Below are 17,756 nucleotides of genomic sequence, written 5' to 3' on the forward strand. Positions count from 1 at the left end.
AATATAGGGTTGAAAGGATACGAGTATAGTGTCTCATTATGTAATAAGGATTGCCCTGGTCAGCATCTTTAGTATTTTTTTAAAATTATGTTCTGATACTGGAAATTATTTCGTACACATAGAGGTGCTGACTGTGCCAGTGATCATTATTTAGTAATTGCTAAATTAAGAGAAAGACTCTCAGTGATAAATCATAAGCAACAAAATCTAAAAGTTCTAAAATTTAATACAGGAAAATTTGCTGATGAAAGAATTAAGAAAGATTACCAAATTAAACTGTCAAATAGATTTGATGTTTTGCAGGATTTAAATGATGATGAAAATATAAATGAAACAGATGTAAATAAGAATTGGGAGCACATACGTAATGCAATAGAATCAGCAGCTACAGAAAGTATAGGATACCATAAACCGAGAAAAAGTAAGCCATGGTTTGATAAGGAATGTCATAATCTAATAGAAATAAGAAATCAGGCTAGACTTAGGTGGTTAAATAACGCTGACGATACAAATCTAAGCAATTATAATAGAATAAAGCGAGAAGTTAACCGCACATTTAGAAGTAAATAAAGAGATTACTTGAAAAGCAAAATTAACGAAATTCAAACAAACAGCAAAAACAAAATTATCAGAGATTTATATAAAGGTGTAAATGAATTTAGAAAGGGGTGGCAACCTAAAGTAAACTTGATAAAATATAGAGACGGTGATTTTCTAGCTGACCCAAGCGATATTCTAAATAGATGGAAGAACTACTTTAATGACCTTTTAAATGTTCATGTAGGAGATAAATCAGAAGTAAATGAAGTACACACAGCAGAACCTTTAGTTCCAGAACCTAACTTGACTGAAGTTAAAGATGCTATTAAAAGGCTAAAGAATAACAAAGCACCTGGCATTGATTCAGGGACGTTGTTAGGGAGGACAGGCGGGGGCACTGGCCCCGGCAAACGTCCACGTGGCCCCGGGAAACTGTTCTGTATTTGCTGGAAATTTTACTTTGATGACAAATATTGCAAAATAATTCTTCAGTAAATTTTGCTTGCAGTTTGAAACACTTCTTCAATTTTCAGTAGCACGAACCCAAGCAAGGCGTTTCTTTATTTCCCTGTTTCTTGCTTGTTGAACACAAACAGATGTATTAGGAGATAGCAGAGGATGCAGTTAACCCTCGAGTACTCGCGCGGCATCCCGTAACACGGATACTCGCGCGGGTGACAGTTGTCACCCATAATTTATTTTATTTATTTCGAAAAGACTAATTATAGTATGGTGGATTTTTTTGTTTTGTTATATTTACAATCTATTCTAGGGACACTTAAAATATTTTTTTAATTATTTTTGTATGAAACAGGTATTGTAAAGAAAACAATACCAAATCGTTCTTTAACAAAATTTTGCATGGAAAAAATATCTTAAACTTTAGGCTACCGTAACTTTTTTTTAATGCAGGGTAACATTGTAAAACTCCTTGCTCATCTGAAAGACTGCTTTATTGAGAATCCATAAACATATATATTATCATAACTTGGCCTTTATTACAGGGCAAAATAAATCGCTAAAGCGTACCCTGCATTTTACATATAGAAAGAGTATAGTCACAACAATGTTTGTTACTCGTAATATTTTTTTATGCATATTGTAGGTTGAAAATTTCAATGACAAAGAATTGATGAATGATCACTACAGATATGACGTCCACATTTTCAACAATGTTTTCTGGTTGACTAGTCTCTTACCCTCCCACACAGATAGCAGCGACCTCTACTGTTACCTTGTTGTCTGCGCTCAGGCTGAAGAGTTTCTTCGATTGCAAGAAGGGCCTTTCCTCTTCTCTTCAGATGTGCAGGGATGAAAGGAAGCTGGATGAGACTCTCAATCAGAGGTTTTAGTATGAGTTCCAACGCCAAACTTTTCAGGAATTCTCGTCTTGCAGGTGGCTTAGCTGCAGCTTTGTTGAACTTGTAAATGATTGAGGCGTTGACCACAAGTTTTGCCCTACAAGTTCTAGGACTTCTCTGATAGGCGCAAGCCGATCAATTTCTCTTCGCTGCTGATGATCTCCGATGTCATCAAAACGAAGACATCGCATGAGGAAATGAAATCTATTCTCACTAACAACATAGACTTCCACACCAGTCCCTGCAGAGTTGTCCCACATTGCTTAGTTTTTTCCTTTTACTGCCAAAACAGCCAATTAGTAGCAAAATGCCTATGAAAGCACGAATTTCAAAAACATTCGTGTGTTTGGCGTCCCGCTCTCGGCTAAAATGCTCCTTTATATGATGAATATACCTAGGTAAATGTTGGTTGATGTAACTATAGTTCCAATAACGTTAAAAAGTACAAAGCAATCAAGTGCACTGCGTGCTTCCCTACCCTGTCTAGTTGGTCCTGGCAGCCGCAAAATAATGTTGTCAGCTATGGTTCGTACATTTCTGGGCTGAGAGGATAGTTCTTCCACTTCATTACAGTCTTAAACTGGTCTCTTAAAATGTATAAATTTGCAAATGGGATGTCCTCCTCATCACTGGATTCTTCTTCCGCATTTGGCGGCAGGTCATTTTCGGCATTTTTCACTTGGTCCGTTTGTGGCTCATCTGCTTCTTCTGTGTCAAAGAGACAGTCCTGGACATCTAAATGGTCATCTCCACCATCGTCACTATCATTCTCCACAACATCATCCTCACCGGAACTCTCACCAAGCAATACGTCCAAAATAAGAGAGTTATTACAGAGTCGTGGACGGTTTGGTGCATTCATAACGCCGTTAATCGCGCGGGGGACAAGTGTCACCCAACTGACTTTCAAGAGCAATAACACGGGCCACTCCTCACTACAACATACAAACTCACACTAGTCAGGTAGCTGGAAATGTAGGGGGAAGGTACTGAAGCCCCCATCTCTCCCTTCCATCACACTGCTTGGCGGTAACAAAAACAAATGGGCTGGGTGGCAATGGTCACCCGCGCGAGTACTGGAGGGTTAATGGCTTTGTGGTTCGCCCCGGTCAGGGAAGTCTGACACCTATTGAAAATTCACTTTTCCTCCCTGCTGCACACCAGATCCAGGATCCCTCCAAACCCGCACTTTCTCTTCATCTGGCTCTGCACTGGCACCGTGAGCGTCGAAAGGACGACAGGAACAGGAAGATTTAGCTGCGGGTGGCTAGAACTTTCTGGGTTAATTATTTTATGGTTCACAAAAGATATCCCCATGCTTTTCAAATTCCAAGAACAGAATTCTATTGCTTGTCCCTTTTTCCCTTTCTTGAACTAAGAGATACCGGATTCAATTCCATATGAACTGTTTACATGAGATGCCTAGCTTGAACTCATTACACACACATTTCATATTTGCACTGTTGCCAATACATGTAAACCTGGTTCCCGCACTTTACATTTAAAACCACGAAAGAGGGTTTTATATATTTATTTATTTATTTATTTATTTAAAGTTTCAGATACAGTACTGAAAGACCATTTTATACTAAAACTGTAGCAACAAGAAGAATTTTCTTCGAACAAATTTACAAATCTAAAGACTAATAGCATTGTTCTTGGTGTACAGCAATTAAGTTAATGGGTTCATTCTGCATTTAGTTTCCCGAATAATGGCTGTGGATTTCGCGACTCTATATCCGCAGACTGTTGGGGGCTACAAAAGAAAGTGATGTTCCTTTCCAATTTATTGATTGATTGAGTTGGTGTTTTAAGTCCACTTTATACACAGTAAGGCTAATTGGGACTGGTTCTACAGTGTAAAGTGGGATCCGAACCACTATGAGCATCCACCGGGTATCGAAATCTGAACCCCTTGATTACAAGTCCGACGATGCTACCATGCGCCACCGAGGAGGCCCTTGCCTTACACACATATATATGGTGTATAAATAGTTTATTAATTTATAATAGTTTGATAGAAAAAAATATACGTTTTGGCCCCCCCAAACTGATTAACCTAGCTACGTCCCTGCATTGATTTAATACCAGCTGAGTTAACTAAATATGGTGGGAATTCATTAATATGTCAAATTCATAAATTAATTTGTTTAATATGGAATAAAGAAGAAATACCTCAACAGTGGAAAGAATCCATAATTGTTCCTGTGTTTTAAAAAAGGTGATAAAATGAACTGCAATAATTACCGTGGAATTTTTCTACTCTCAACAACATATAAAATATTATCTAACATTCTTTTAACAAGACTAACCCCATATGCTAATGAAATTATAGGTGATTATCAATGTGGATTTCAACGTATGGCGATCAACCAATGGCAGGAGTGCAACGTTGTACAGTTAGGAGACTGCGGCGCGGAAGTTACTTGTAAAAGCCGTGTTCTGTATTTTTCTTGCGCGCAAGAAGTTTTCATAAAATTCGCCACATTAAGGTTCATCATAAGATGAGGAAATACATTTTGAACCTGACTGTCCAAGTCCCGTGAATTTCCGTCGCATACAGCCGGAGTTAGCGTTCCTTGAAAAAACAAGGGAAACATCACCTTTCATTTCCTTCCGCCTGTGTTTTTCGCTGCCACCGTGTTGACGCAGCTGAGTTGTGTCTAGGGAAAACTGTGGGTGTTAAATACGTCTCGATATAAACAATGACCCTTCATTGTTCTGGGCGTTCTCGAACATTGAAAGTCTGGGTCTGTTTGAGTTCAGCGTTTTCGTAGCAAGGCCGGTGTAAAATTATTCGCTTATCTTTCCCTCGTGCGCTACAAAGAACAGTTTGTGAAAAGATTAAATACAGCCCTTTCCTGCAATAGTGTGTGTTCCGTGTGTTCTTTTTATTTTAAATAATGTCACTCTCAAAACCTAGCACCAGTAGTACAGGCACCAAGGGTGCAAAATCTAATCATTAACCTCCAGGAGAGTGACTCAGAAATGAGTGAAATCAGTGACACGGAGACGGAGGAAGACGATGAGAGCGGTGATGAATAAATACCTTCAAGCTTCTTTCAGGTAATATGGGTTTCTCGTATATGCTACAGTGATATGATATTATAATCCTGTGTAGAAATATTCACTATATAATTTCACTTTACTCATATATACTGTGCATGCATTATCAAAATAATGGACACATCGCGAATCTTCTGTCCTTCCCTTGCGCTGGCAGTTAGTTTGGCAACAGCGCAGTAGCACTGGCTGGGTATTGGCCGAACTCATGTTCCTTCTAAAAGCGTGCCCCGTATAGTAGTTGCTAACGCTCTCATATGTCCTTTGTTTCCCACTAACAGCTTGTGTACTAGTAGTAATTAAGACATGCATGATTGCATTCTTGCGTCATGACAAAACAATGAGCACACGTCACAAATTATATATTTTTATATACGTACGCACGCAAGGGAAGACAAGTTTTCAGAAATCCTTGAAAAGCAGCAAAATATTATTATCGCCGTAATGAGTAAGGAAAAGAATGGACAAGAGACGCTTTGCCTTGTATCACATTCACATGCAAGGAATAATTTGCGAAACGTAAAAGGATCCCCGAGTTCTCTTAGGGAAATATTTTGGATTCTAACTTTCCATATTTTCTCCAAAACAACAATGTTGAGAAAATTTTCAACTTTTAAATAAAACATTTTAGTGATGATGATTAAGAATAATAATAATATTTATTGAAGCTGATGTGTTTTCTCCACTTGGATGTTTTTACAATCAATCCTTGTCAATGTGCGTGAGAGTGAGTGAGTGAGTGAGTGAGTGAATGAGAGAGAGAGAGAGAGAGAGAGAGAGAGACGATGGAAGGGAATATATACGAGGAAGGATTAAAAAATAAATGACAAATAATGAAAAATGACCGCGGTGACCACGGTGGCTCAGTCGGTAACGCGTCTGACTACCATGTAACGAGTGCACCCACGGCCCCCGAAATGACGTGTCAATCATACCCCGGCACGGGGCCAAACGTCGTTACGTGTACGGGAGACCGGTCGTGACTCACGGTCCAGTTATCAAGTTCGGTACTGAGACGGTCGTTTATTGTCATACTATTGCGAGGCGGAGATTAATACCTTGAAATGTTACACTGTTTTGTTTACCTTTGATATGTAGATTCGAACATTCATAAAACACTAATAGCATAATATCTGGTACCTGAAAAACGTCCAATAACAACACTGACGAACGGTAAAAAAGTGAATATATATTGTAACAACAAAGAAATATTGCAATCAACCACTGTTTACAAAGCCTCCTCAAACGCTCACTCATTCACTCTCTCTCTCTTTCACACACCTGAGGTATTTTTACATGTGAAGTATGGATACAAATCATGGATCTCATTAACATAGCATTCCTTTTAATTTTTAAACCTTTATGTGAATTTAGGGCATTTGTCTGCCAGCTCCTGTGCTCTTTTAAATTAACTTAAGTGCCAGCCCTCGGAAAGCGGTTAACTAAGACAATTGGGTCGGCGTGGTTAAATCTTTCGTTCGAATGAACGTTTGCACCCAGTCGTATGCACGACATTATACAAGTTTCTCGGACGGGGGCATTAGACACAAGCCTCTCTCGTCCAATGAGAACAACTACTCAATTACATAGGGATGCAAAAACTTAATTGGCTCCAGCTGCCGGAATACACTAATCAATCGTCGGCGCGAGCAAAAATTACCTTAAAAACCACTATGCAACAAATAATACTATTTCACGCACACGACCTTGCAATAAAAACAACTACGCTTTCCACAATTAAAAAGGACTCATCAGTCAACTGTTGACAAATTAAATGGCGCGACGGGGCGGTCGGTTACACAAAAATGGAGCACACTTTGACAATTTATACTAAATATTAAAGAAATGAAATGGAGCTTCTAACCCTGAATGCAGACAATTAAATTAGAACATCTGAACATGAAATAACCCTTTTTTATAACAATACCAAAACAATTTTTAGACGCGGAAGTTAGGTTTGGGTTTTCCTGAGTAACTTTGCAAATAAGTGAGACGTCGGCGTTAACTGTACGGTGTTGATAATAACGGCGCACGTTTACATGTACATGAGACCCTCTGAAGTATACTGTACCAGGCTCTGCTACACGGCGTGGTCCTTCATCTCTCCTGGACGCGGGACTTGCACACGGTTCCTTTGTGGCGAAATTGTCCTCCGAGGTCGATCGCGACGAAGAATAATTGCGACGATATGGTGTACTTGCACCTCCTCAGAACTTCGGGCGTTCCTCTTGTCACTAGCGTCGGGTGTACGTGGTCACGCGCCGGTCAGGAATCTCTGGTGCCGGGCTTCGTTTGGGCGTCGTTCTGGTATCATCCTTCCCTCTCTTTCTCTGGTAACTAGCTTCGGTTGGAACGTCGATCTGGAAACGTCCTTCGGGCTTTGGTTGGGACGTCGATCTGAAATCATCTCTCTCTGGAAACGTCCTTCGGGCTTTGGTTGGGACGTCGATCTGAAAGCGTCCTTCGGGCTCTGGGCAGTGTTTGGTTTCGGCGTCGTTGCAGGCGTCAGGGAAGCGACGCCCCCCTTCTCTATCTTCTTTAGCCCTCCATCCTTATGTAGTCCACGCTTGGCAAAAACAAATCACCGCGTAATCTTCACCAAAATAAGGCGCACACTGGTAACTCCCTATCCGCAAGTCGCTCACAGTACGTAAGGAAACAAAGTCCACGGACACAAAACAATGATCACGTGAGAGTGTAGCGCGGAGATGCTCTCTCTGTGAAATCCGGGTAAAAACTGTTTCTGGGATGGTAGCACCGCGTATTTAAGAGAGATTCAAATTCGTCCGTTGAAACCCACGCTCAGGTAGCTTGGCTTCGCTTTCTCAGGGGATGGAAATGACCTCTGTCCATTGTCTTGAAACGCGGTCAAGTGCGCGTCGTCGATCCTTGCAGGCTTGAGCTCCAGCTGATCTCTCTGGTCATCCGTGAATATGGGTTAGCCCGCCCGCTGCGACTCAAGCCTGGTAGCGGCGAAAATAATCTTCCCTTATCTTCGCGTTGGTGCAAATATGTCATGTTCTAAGCGGCGGCTGTCACTCAGGAAAGACTCGTCCCCAACTCCCGACGTCTGGCTCGGATACGAGTTTATTCACAAAATAAGATCAAACCTCACACTTTCATGTTTGTGCATAAAATGAATCAATAAACAAAAAATAATTTATATCGAACTGCGTTTCACATGTCACTAGATACCGTGATATCTCGCCCTCCTTCCGATCAAAAAATTCTGTAGGCGAATAAAATTTTTTTACTACTCTGGGGCATGAAATTTTGACTACAAATTTTTTAACACCCTGTACGAGAAAAGTCAACCAGTTCGATAACACAAAACACATGATATAAATGATACCTCCAATTTACATAATAGATAAACATATTATACACTCAATAATTTACACAAAAATAGGATAAATGTACCTCACATCCTGATCAGAATTCAAACCAAAGACGCGCTCGTGCTTTTATATCGCGCTAACCACTCTTGGCGCTTTTCGTCGGAGCAGTTCCACCTTTTGCATTTCTCTGCAAAAATACGGCCCGTCGTATATGAAAAACAGCTTCTTGATCTTTCCCTTCACTTGCATAGAGCGTGGAAAGTGCGTCAGGAAGGCTTCACTAAACGCCGAGTACGAATGAAAGTGTCTTTCATTCCGATCCAGCTTGTTCTGTGTTCGATCTTGCACCCAGCCTTTCAGTACAAGCAATCGCTCTCCATCCGCCAGTCCTAACTCCCGGGCTGTTGCTTCGAATTCCTCGACGAGAGCAGACGGCGATATCCTGACGTCCCCGGAGAACTTCTTGAAGTTTTTCTCATATTCGGGCGGGAACAGAGCTTTCCCCGCCGACAGTGGTTCAGGCCGTATGTCGTCCCGGCTTGAAGTTTGGGCTTCGAACGGTCGCGGCGATGGAAGATGTAGTCCCGATTCCACTTCGCTTCCTCGGCTGACACATTTAGTCGGTCTTACGTCACTCGTGCTCCTTGAAGGCGAAGGAACTTCAGCTGGCTGCGATGACATCATAGCTGCCGGCTCTCGCGGTGATCCCGGAACGTCGGCTACGTTCAATTGTTGTAGTTTTTCCTCGATTCCCTTTATCTTCTCGGAATTCCCTTCCGCTAGACCCGCTGCTCGCCGTACCTGTCGCTCGAGGGCATCGTTGCTCCGATTGCAAAGGAACTCCAGCTGTGCACCTTGCTGGCCGATGTGTTGCAAGGCTCCTTCTCGTTCACGTACACTCTGCGCCAGTGTTGCCACCTTGGCTCCTTGATTCATGATGCGAGCGTCGGTCTCCTCGGTCCTGGGTTTGATTTGAGCCTCGGATTCTTGGATCGTTGGGAGGAGTTGTTGCGTCATTTCTTCTCCGGAGGCGCGAACTGTTCCTTGGAGGCGTTTTCCCATCCCTCGTACGTCGGTCTGCATCCTGGTTTCCATTCCTTGGAACATCGTCCGCATCTCGGTCCGCATTTCTTGCATGTTGGCTTGCAACCTCTCGGAGTCGGTACGCATCCCTTGGAGCATCTGGAGGATAAGCTGGAATTGGTTGGCACCACTGCCACTTCCTACGTCATCTTGTTCCTTGCTGTGGTCGCTGTCCGCACGTGACGATGTACCCCCCTGGGCACTTGGTATCTCCCTTTCCATTCCTGGCGGGCTCTTGCACTGGAGACAAACCGGTCCGGAATCTCCCTCGCTGTCGACTTCGAAATCATAAAATTCCTGCCCACAAACCTTGCAAACCATCATGACGTCACTCTTGTTCAAACAGTCTATGCGACGATTTCTTAATCTCATGAAGGCCTTTCCTTAATTATCTGCTCAATCTTCTGTCGCACTTAGGAACAGTTACGCAAACTTACGCGAGCTCACACAAAATGTGAATTACGAATCGATACATAAAAAGAAAAAGGAGGTCCGTCGGGAATCCCTTATCCCGCAATTAAGCCTGATGCCATAAATTACGCCAAAAACCAAAAAAAAATACACAAAAAGTACATAAAAATGCCCTATGCAGCTGCCCTTGCTGCTTTCGCCGAAAAAAAAATATCTGCCCTATTGTTACCAATTACGCCCAATAACGTGTCCTTACACGTGAACCTATGACAAATACATGAAAATAACCCTCGAAATACAAAGCGAAAAACACAAAAATCATCAGGAACCTAACACAAGAATTTTATGCGTGACGTATACAACAATGAAATTTCTACCGCTCTCGCAACCTGGTTTGCTTGGAAAGGAATGACAAAGGTTGCCGTCCCATGTTCGTGGCGCCAAATGTAACGAGTGCACCCACGGCCCCCGAAATGACGTGTCAATCATACCCCGGCACGGGGCCAAACGTCGTTACGTGTACGGGAGACCGGTCGTGACTCACGGTCCAGTTATCAAGTTCGGTACTGAGACGGTCGTTTATTGTCATACTATTGCGAGGCGGAGATTAATACCTTGAAATGTTACACTGTTTTGTTTACCTTTGATATGTAGATTCGAACATTCATAAAACACTAATAGCATAATATCTGGTACCTGAAAAACGTCCAATAACAACACTGACGAACGGTAAAAAAGTGAATATATATTGTAACAACAAAGAAATATTGCAATCAACCACTGTTTACAAAGCCTCCTCAAACGCTCACTCATTCACTCTCTCTCTCTTTCACACACCTGAGGTATTTTTACATGTGAAGTATGGATACAAATCATGGATCTCATTAACATAGCATTCCTTTTAATTTTTAAACCTTTATGTGAATTTAGGGCATTTGTCTGCCAGCTCCTGTGCTCTTTTAAATTAACTTAAGTGCCAGCCCTCGGAAAGCGGTTAACTAAGACAATTGGGTCGGCGTGGTTAAATCTTTCGTTCGAATGAACGTTTGCACCCAGTCGTATGCACGACATTATACAAGTTTCTCGGACGGGGGCATTAGACACAAGCCTCTCTCGTCCAATGAGAACAACTACTCAATTACATAGGGATGCAAAAACTTAATTGGCTCCAGCTGCCGGAATACACTAATCAATCGTCGGCGCGAGCAAAAATTACCTTAAAAACCACTATGCAACAAATAATACTATTTCACGCACACGACCTTGCAATAAAAACAACTACGCTTTCCACAATTAAAAAGGACTCATCAGTCAACTGTTGACAAATTAAATGGCGCGACGGGGCGGTCGGTTACACAAAAATGGAGCACACTTTGACAATTTATACTAAATATTAAAGAAATGAAATGGAGCTTCTAACCCTGAATGCAGACAATTAAATTAGAACATCTGAACATGAAATAACCCTTTTTTATAACAATACCAAAACAATTTTTAGACGCGGAAGTTAGGTTTGGGTTTTCCTGAGTAACTTTGCAAATAAGTGAGACGTCGGCGTTAACTGTACGGTGTTGATAATAACGGCGCACGTTTACATGTACATGAGACCCTCTGAAGTATACTGTACCAGGCTCTGCTACACGGCGTGGTCCTTCATCTCTCCTGGACGCGGGACTTGCACACGGTTCCTTTGTGGCGAAATTGTCCTCCGAGGTCGATCGCGACGAAGAATAATTGCGACGATATGGTGTACTTGCACCTCCTCAGAACTTCGGGCGTTCCTCTTGTCACTAGCGTCGGGTGTACGTGGTCACGCGCCGGTCAGGAATCTCTGGTGCCGGGCTTCGTTTGGGCGTCGTTCTGGTATCATCCTTCCCTCTCTTTCTCTGGTAACTAGCTTCGGTTGGAACGTCGATCTGGAAACGTCCTTCGGGCTTTGGTTGGGACGTCGATCTGAAATCATCTCTCTCTGGAAACGTCCTTCGGGCTTTGGTTGGGACGTCGATCTGAAAGCGTCCTTCGGGCTCTGGGCAGTGTTTGGTTTCGGCGTCGTTGCAGGCGTCAGGGAAGCGACGCCCCCCTTCTCTATCTTCTTTAGCCCTCCATCCTTATGTAGTCCACGCTTGGCAAAAACAAATCACCGCGTAATCTTCACCAAAATAAGGCGCACACTGGTAACTCCCTATCCGCAAGTCGCTCACAGTACGTAAGGAAACAAAGTCCACGGACACAAAACAATGATCACGTGAGAGTGTAGCGCGGAGATGCTCTCTCTGTGAAATCCGGGTAAAAACTGTTTCTGGGATGGTAGCACCGCGTATTTAAGAGAGATTCAAATTCGTCCGTTGAAACCCACGCTCAGGTAGCTTGGCTTCGCTTTCTCAGGGGATGGAAATGACCTCTGTCCATTGTCTTGAAACGCGGTCAAGTGCGCGTCGTCGATCCTTGCAGGCTTGAGCTCCAGCTGATCTCTCTGGTCATCCGTGAACATGGGTTAGCCCGCCCGCTGCGACTCAAGCCTGGTAGCGGCGAAAATAATCTTCCCTTATCTTCGCGTTGGTGCAAATATGTCATGTTCTAAGCGGCGGCTGTCACTCAGGAAAGACTCGTCCCCAACTCCCGACGTCTGGCTCGGATACGAGTTTATTCACAAAATAAGATCAAACCTCACACTTTCATGTTTGTGCATAAAATGAATCAATAAACAAAAAATAATTTATATCGAACTGCGTTTCACATGTCACTAGATACCGTGATATCCATGCTAAAGGTCCCGGGTTCGATCCCCGGCCGGTTCAAATCCGGGAACTTTTCTAACGTAGGAAGCGGTCCCGCCCACCCAGCGCCCACCCAGCGTCGAATAACATGGGTACCTGGGGAAACCCTGGGGGGTAAAGGCGGCCAGGGGCGTGATGCTGATCACATCACCCCCACTCAGGACCGGATCAAGAAAGTGTGGGGCGTTACCCCCACACCCCCTATACGCCTTCATGGCGTGGTGCTAAGCACAGGGGAGCACTTTACTTTTTTTTATGAAAAATGACAATTGTGAAAATAAAGAAAAGTAATTTACATAAAATACAAGTACTAATAATAATAACGTTATTTTATAACAGAAAGATAGTGCGATGTGAATCAATCTTACTTGTTAACAAGCAGGGTGCCTATGTTTTTGCGAAATGGAGTTGACAAGGGACACGAATGAACGAAGATCACGAAGAAGACAATCCACAAAAGCGATGCCATGAAACTGCGGTCGTAAAAAGAGAAGTCGAATTTGTGTAAAGATCGTGTGCAAGAGGATACGTCTGTCAAAACAATCGCAAGACAAATAATGATAAGAATTAACAATTAAAATAGTAATATCGAGGACTACAAGAGACAAAACGATAAGGCGACGACATAGACGCTTTCATACTTTGCTAAACCCCTCAAGGCAACAACGCATCTCCACGTATAGAGGAAGCTTATACGTATGAATGACAATTTAGTTCACACTGAAAAGAAAAGCGTAGTGAAATATCTAAAAAGAAAAAAATAATGAAGGAAACAGAACGGCCCGTTGCCATTTGTGACGAAACGGAACGGAAAGGTTCCAGATATTCACGAACTGGAACGCCGCTCCGGTCCATTTCGAGCCCTGCTTAGTGGCCCAAACAACGAAACAAAGTCCAATTGAAAATGCTTCGTCCAAACTCAGCTCACCCGAACGGAATTCTCAGGTGACGTCATTGACAGAAAGAGGTAGAAGAACTACACAAGGAAATCAATCTCTGACTGAAATTATCAACATTTTAACTAAAGTGAGTCCATTGTCTTGTTTCCTACCAGCAACAACATAATTCTTCTCTAGAAGCACAATTCATCTTAAGATAGCACGCTGCTGATCTTTGTCGCGAAGCAATTTTATGATATCTTGATTATTGTAATGGCAACGCATGTAAACTTCAATATGAATGACAGTCGTATCAAAGCGAAATGAACATTACAATTATAATTAATCAATTCTGCTAGCTTTAAAAACAATATCATGCATTATTCTCGAACGTGTAGAATCCTTGGTATTATAGACTTGAGATATGAATATATGTTTTAAAGTAACATCTAATAGATTGTGATAGATTGTGTAATGTCATATGTTATTGTTCAAGGTCAATCATGATAACACAATTGTCAGATTGGTAATGCACTCTAATATTAGAGAATTTTTTTCTTGTTCAGTTCTTTTTTTGTCTGTTTCAAACCAATCTTGGACCCAAAATCTTCCCTATTCAATCTAAATGATAAAACATCTTTAAAAATTGTCAGTGAGATGTTCTAGTACAACTTTTGCCAGCCAAGAACCTGCAGAATGGGATTCGTTGCTCTTACCGAATGTATCGATTTTACATTCCACGGACAAACATTTAATCTTCCCAGCTGTTTATCAACCATGTTGGGAGATGATTGACAGCGTTTTAACAAATATTTTTAGCTTTTTGAGAAGAGGCTTCATGGCTGGCTTACAGGTGCGCCGCGAAATGTTCCAATATTTTCACTGAAATTCAATCAATGATACGATTGTTCCAAATATGTGTTTATTTAGTACTTTTTACATGTAAAATCATTCTGATTTTAAATATTAAAATATATGTTTATTTTTTAACTTAAGGCAAGCAACCTAACAACACTAACTGAGCGTTGCAAGTGTTAGATAGGCCTACACTCTGACTTGGGCGCCGCGGAAATGTCTTGGAACACTAAGGGCGCCGTGAAACGAAAAAGTTTGGGAACCTCTGGTCTAAGTTTATTAGTTCTCGTAAACCAAATAAACACTAAGTTACTGGAAAGACAAAACTTTACTTCAACAGTGAAATCACAAATTATGGTGAGCTGCAAAATGTACAGTTTTTAGCTACTTTGAAAGAGTTTTCCCAATATGACGATTGTCAAGCACAAAATAGATCGATATTGCGTGTTTTATTTTCCTGTCACAAGAACAGAGGGAACAAGTGAATGCGAGTTGGAACATTCCCTACCGTGCAAAAACTAGGTCGAAAACCTCCTTTGTGCAGGAGTTAAACAATCGTCGGATGTTTTTCTTTCTCTTTTATGGCATTTAGCGACATTTCAAGTCGATTTAACATGCCTATGGATTTAACATTCAAAGGAATTTGTACCGCACTGTTTGAAGAAGTGGCACGCATGTCATTAATGTTTAACACCTGTGAGGGCAATCTTCGTTCAATGGTCTCGTGCTCTAAGTAGGTGGTTATCATAAATAGCTCGTGACCTCTGCCGAACGCTTGGTTAAGGGGTTACAGAGTTCCTTGTGGATGTGGAGAGGAGGTGGGGGTCAGAAGGGGAGTAATTTACATCATTCATTTGATTCGAGAAGGAAACAAACACATTATATGGTCGTGTGAGAAACAGAGGGACGTAACTCCAATTTATCAAATTTACAGGGGAGAGGAAATAATGTACATATTTTTAGGAATATGTCCGACTCTTAAAAATAGTGAGCAAATTTATGTTGCGTGACTCCGCCTAACTGCTAAGGATTAGTGAAGATACGTTGAACTGACTGCAAATAGAACTCCTCAGAGGGGATTATTTAACTAAAGCATTTTTGGAATTACGTTCCTATGATTCTCATACGACGAGATATAGTAAGTGCCAAAATTATTTGATTTAAAGTGTTTTTCTTGTAGTAACTGCTGGCAAAACTAAACAGATTTTGTCAAAATTTGTTTTATGTCCACTTTATACGCATAGGCTATTCGAGATTGGACCTACAGTTTGAAGTGGGATTCGAAGCGCTGTGTAACGTGCCTGCACCGGGTATTGATCCTGGGACTCCTTGATTACAAGGCGATAGCGGAACTACTAAGCCATCGCCTCATAAAATATCCTAAAGTATGACAGAAGTCAATATTATAATTTGACTTCTGCCAAGTATTTGCTCTTATTAAATACAAACAGGAGGAAATTATAAAATTCGTAATAGTGGCCCATAAATAAGTTGCGAAAGAATTCTATTGTGTGTAAAATGCGAACGAAATTTCGACTTTCAAACTTCCGATTACCGCAAACCTTTTTTCTGCGTTTTTTCACATGTCAATGTATATCTTTGTATACATGTAAAGATCTGGTAATTTACTCTTTCCAAAACAGTTAGTAAAACGGTAAATTTGAACTTACATTTTTTTCTAGAAAACACATGGAACAAAATGTATAATTTTAAGAATGACATTAACGAATTGCTTCTTGGAGGTCATGAACTGATCGAGATTTAAATTTGCTTCCTGCTTGTGTAATCCCTACATATTATCACACATACATTGTATAACTGGATATTTTAAATCTGTTGATGAGTAAAAAAGACATTAAGTCTTGACCCCTCTTAGATTATGCTATCAGAAGAAAGCGAGCTGACCTCGCATCGAGTGTTCAACACAATCTTGTCTAAGAAGGTTCTGGGTTTGAATCTCAGCAAGGATACTTTGTCTATCTTTCATTCTTTCATATATTTAACCTAATCACAGTTTCATCCTCATCGTCATCATTATTTTTGTTGTTGAATTGTTGTTTTAAGTCCACTTCATTCACAGATAGCCTAATCGGGACTGGACCTACAGTTTAAACTGGGATTTGAACCACGGTACGATGCGCCTCCACAGAGTATCGAACCTGGAACCCCTTGATTACAAGGCGATGACGTTACTGCTAAGCCACCAGGAGGCAAACAGGTGGGACAAGTGAATTTGAATAGCATGGTATCTTTGCTGAGGTTAAGGTGGCAATATTGTAACGATTATTTTAGCATTTCGGTAAAAAAAAGAATAGTTCACTAAGAAGCTTGATGTCAGGTACAAATTTTCATCGCATGTTATTAACACATTTCCTACCGGCCTCGATGTGGAGGGTTCTTTGGTTCGACTCCTGGATAAGACATGGTTGTACATTTGTGTTCGTCCCCTAATTTATTTTATTAATTCTCCTCGTCACGGTTAATCTAGAGGGGCAGACGTAAAATCATCGCCAATCCTAAAGTTTGGCGACTCCACTGGGCATTATATCAAAATATAGGGGAGGGAGAGATGTTAATAAGTTCCTGCTGCCTCACTAAAAACGTTTCTATTACATACTTAAAGAAAGAGGAGGTATAACTTCTTAAAAGCTACCCATTTACTTCAAGATCGTCAAAATATGCACGATTAATGAAAAGGGTACGAATTAGGTGTATGTCCTCACGTTGCAAGTACAAGTAGTGAATCTATGGGTAAGGTTTTTAAATAGACGATAGATCACAATCAGAAAGAAAAGACCTTTATTTTTTAAAGGGACCGAGATGGCATTGCAAAATTCGAAAAGAGAACAAGACCAAACGCTTCGAGGCTTGTCGGGACGAGACCGAGAACGTGACTTAGAGTCCGAGACTCTCGGTCTCGTTCTTGAAAAACTTATCCAAACCAGAGTCATTTTACAAATGCTACTAAGCTGATATCATCATGCATAGATGAATTATATCTTGTTTATAGTAAATACAAAGACCGTTAACTAGTGGCAATTTGAGCATTTGTTGCACGGTTGCATATGTTAAGGATAAAATTCCATTTTCCAATGTTTCGTAGAGTTGAAACGAGGTGTCAAAAGGAAAATACTTTATTTAGAATAGCTCCCCCCCCCCCCCTTTTTGAGAACCTGCTCCATATTCTTTGTGCCGTGATACGCTGTCTATGTTGTCATAATATTTTGGGACTGAAGATGAGAGCGAGATGGATGTTTATAAATCCAAATGAGACGTATTATATCATTGAAGACGAGACCGAGAACGAGACGGCGATTTACATCTCGAGACGAGACCACGAGATTCTGGCGAGTCACGTCTTGTTTTGATACCGTCTTTATACTTCCAGCACCAGTCATCAGGAGAAGGTTTTGGTGTGCAATGTCTTGACTCTCCTTTCCTGGAGACGAG

Source organism: Lepisma saccharinum, chromosome 11 (assembly GCF_977018435.1).
Source record: "Lepisma saccharinum chromosome 11, izLepSacc3.1, whole genome shotgun sequence".
Taxonomy (NCBI): Eukaryota; Metazoa; Arthropoda; class Insecta; order Zygentoma; family Lepismatidae; genus Lepisma; species Lepisma saccharinum.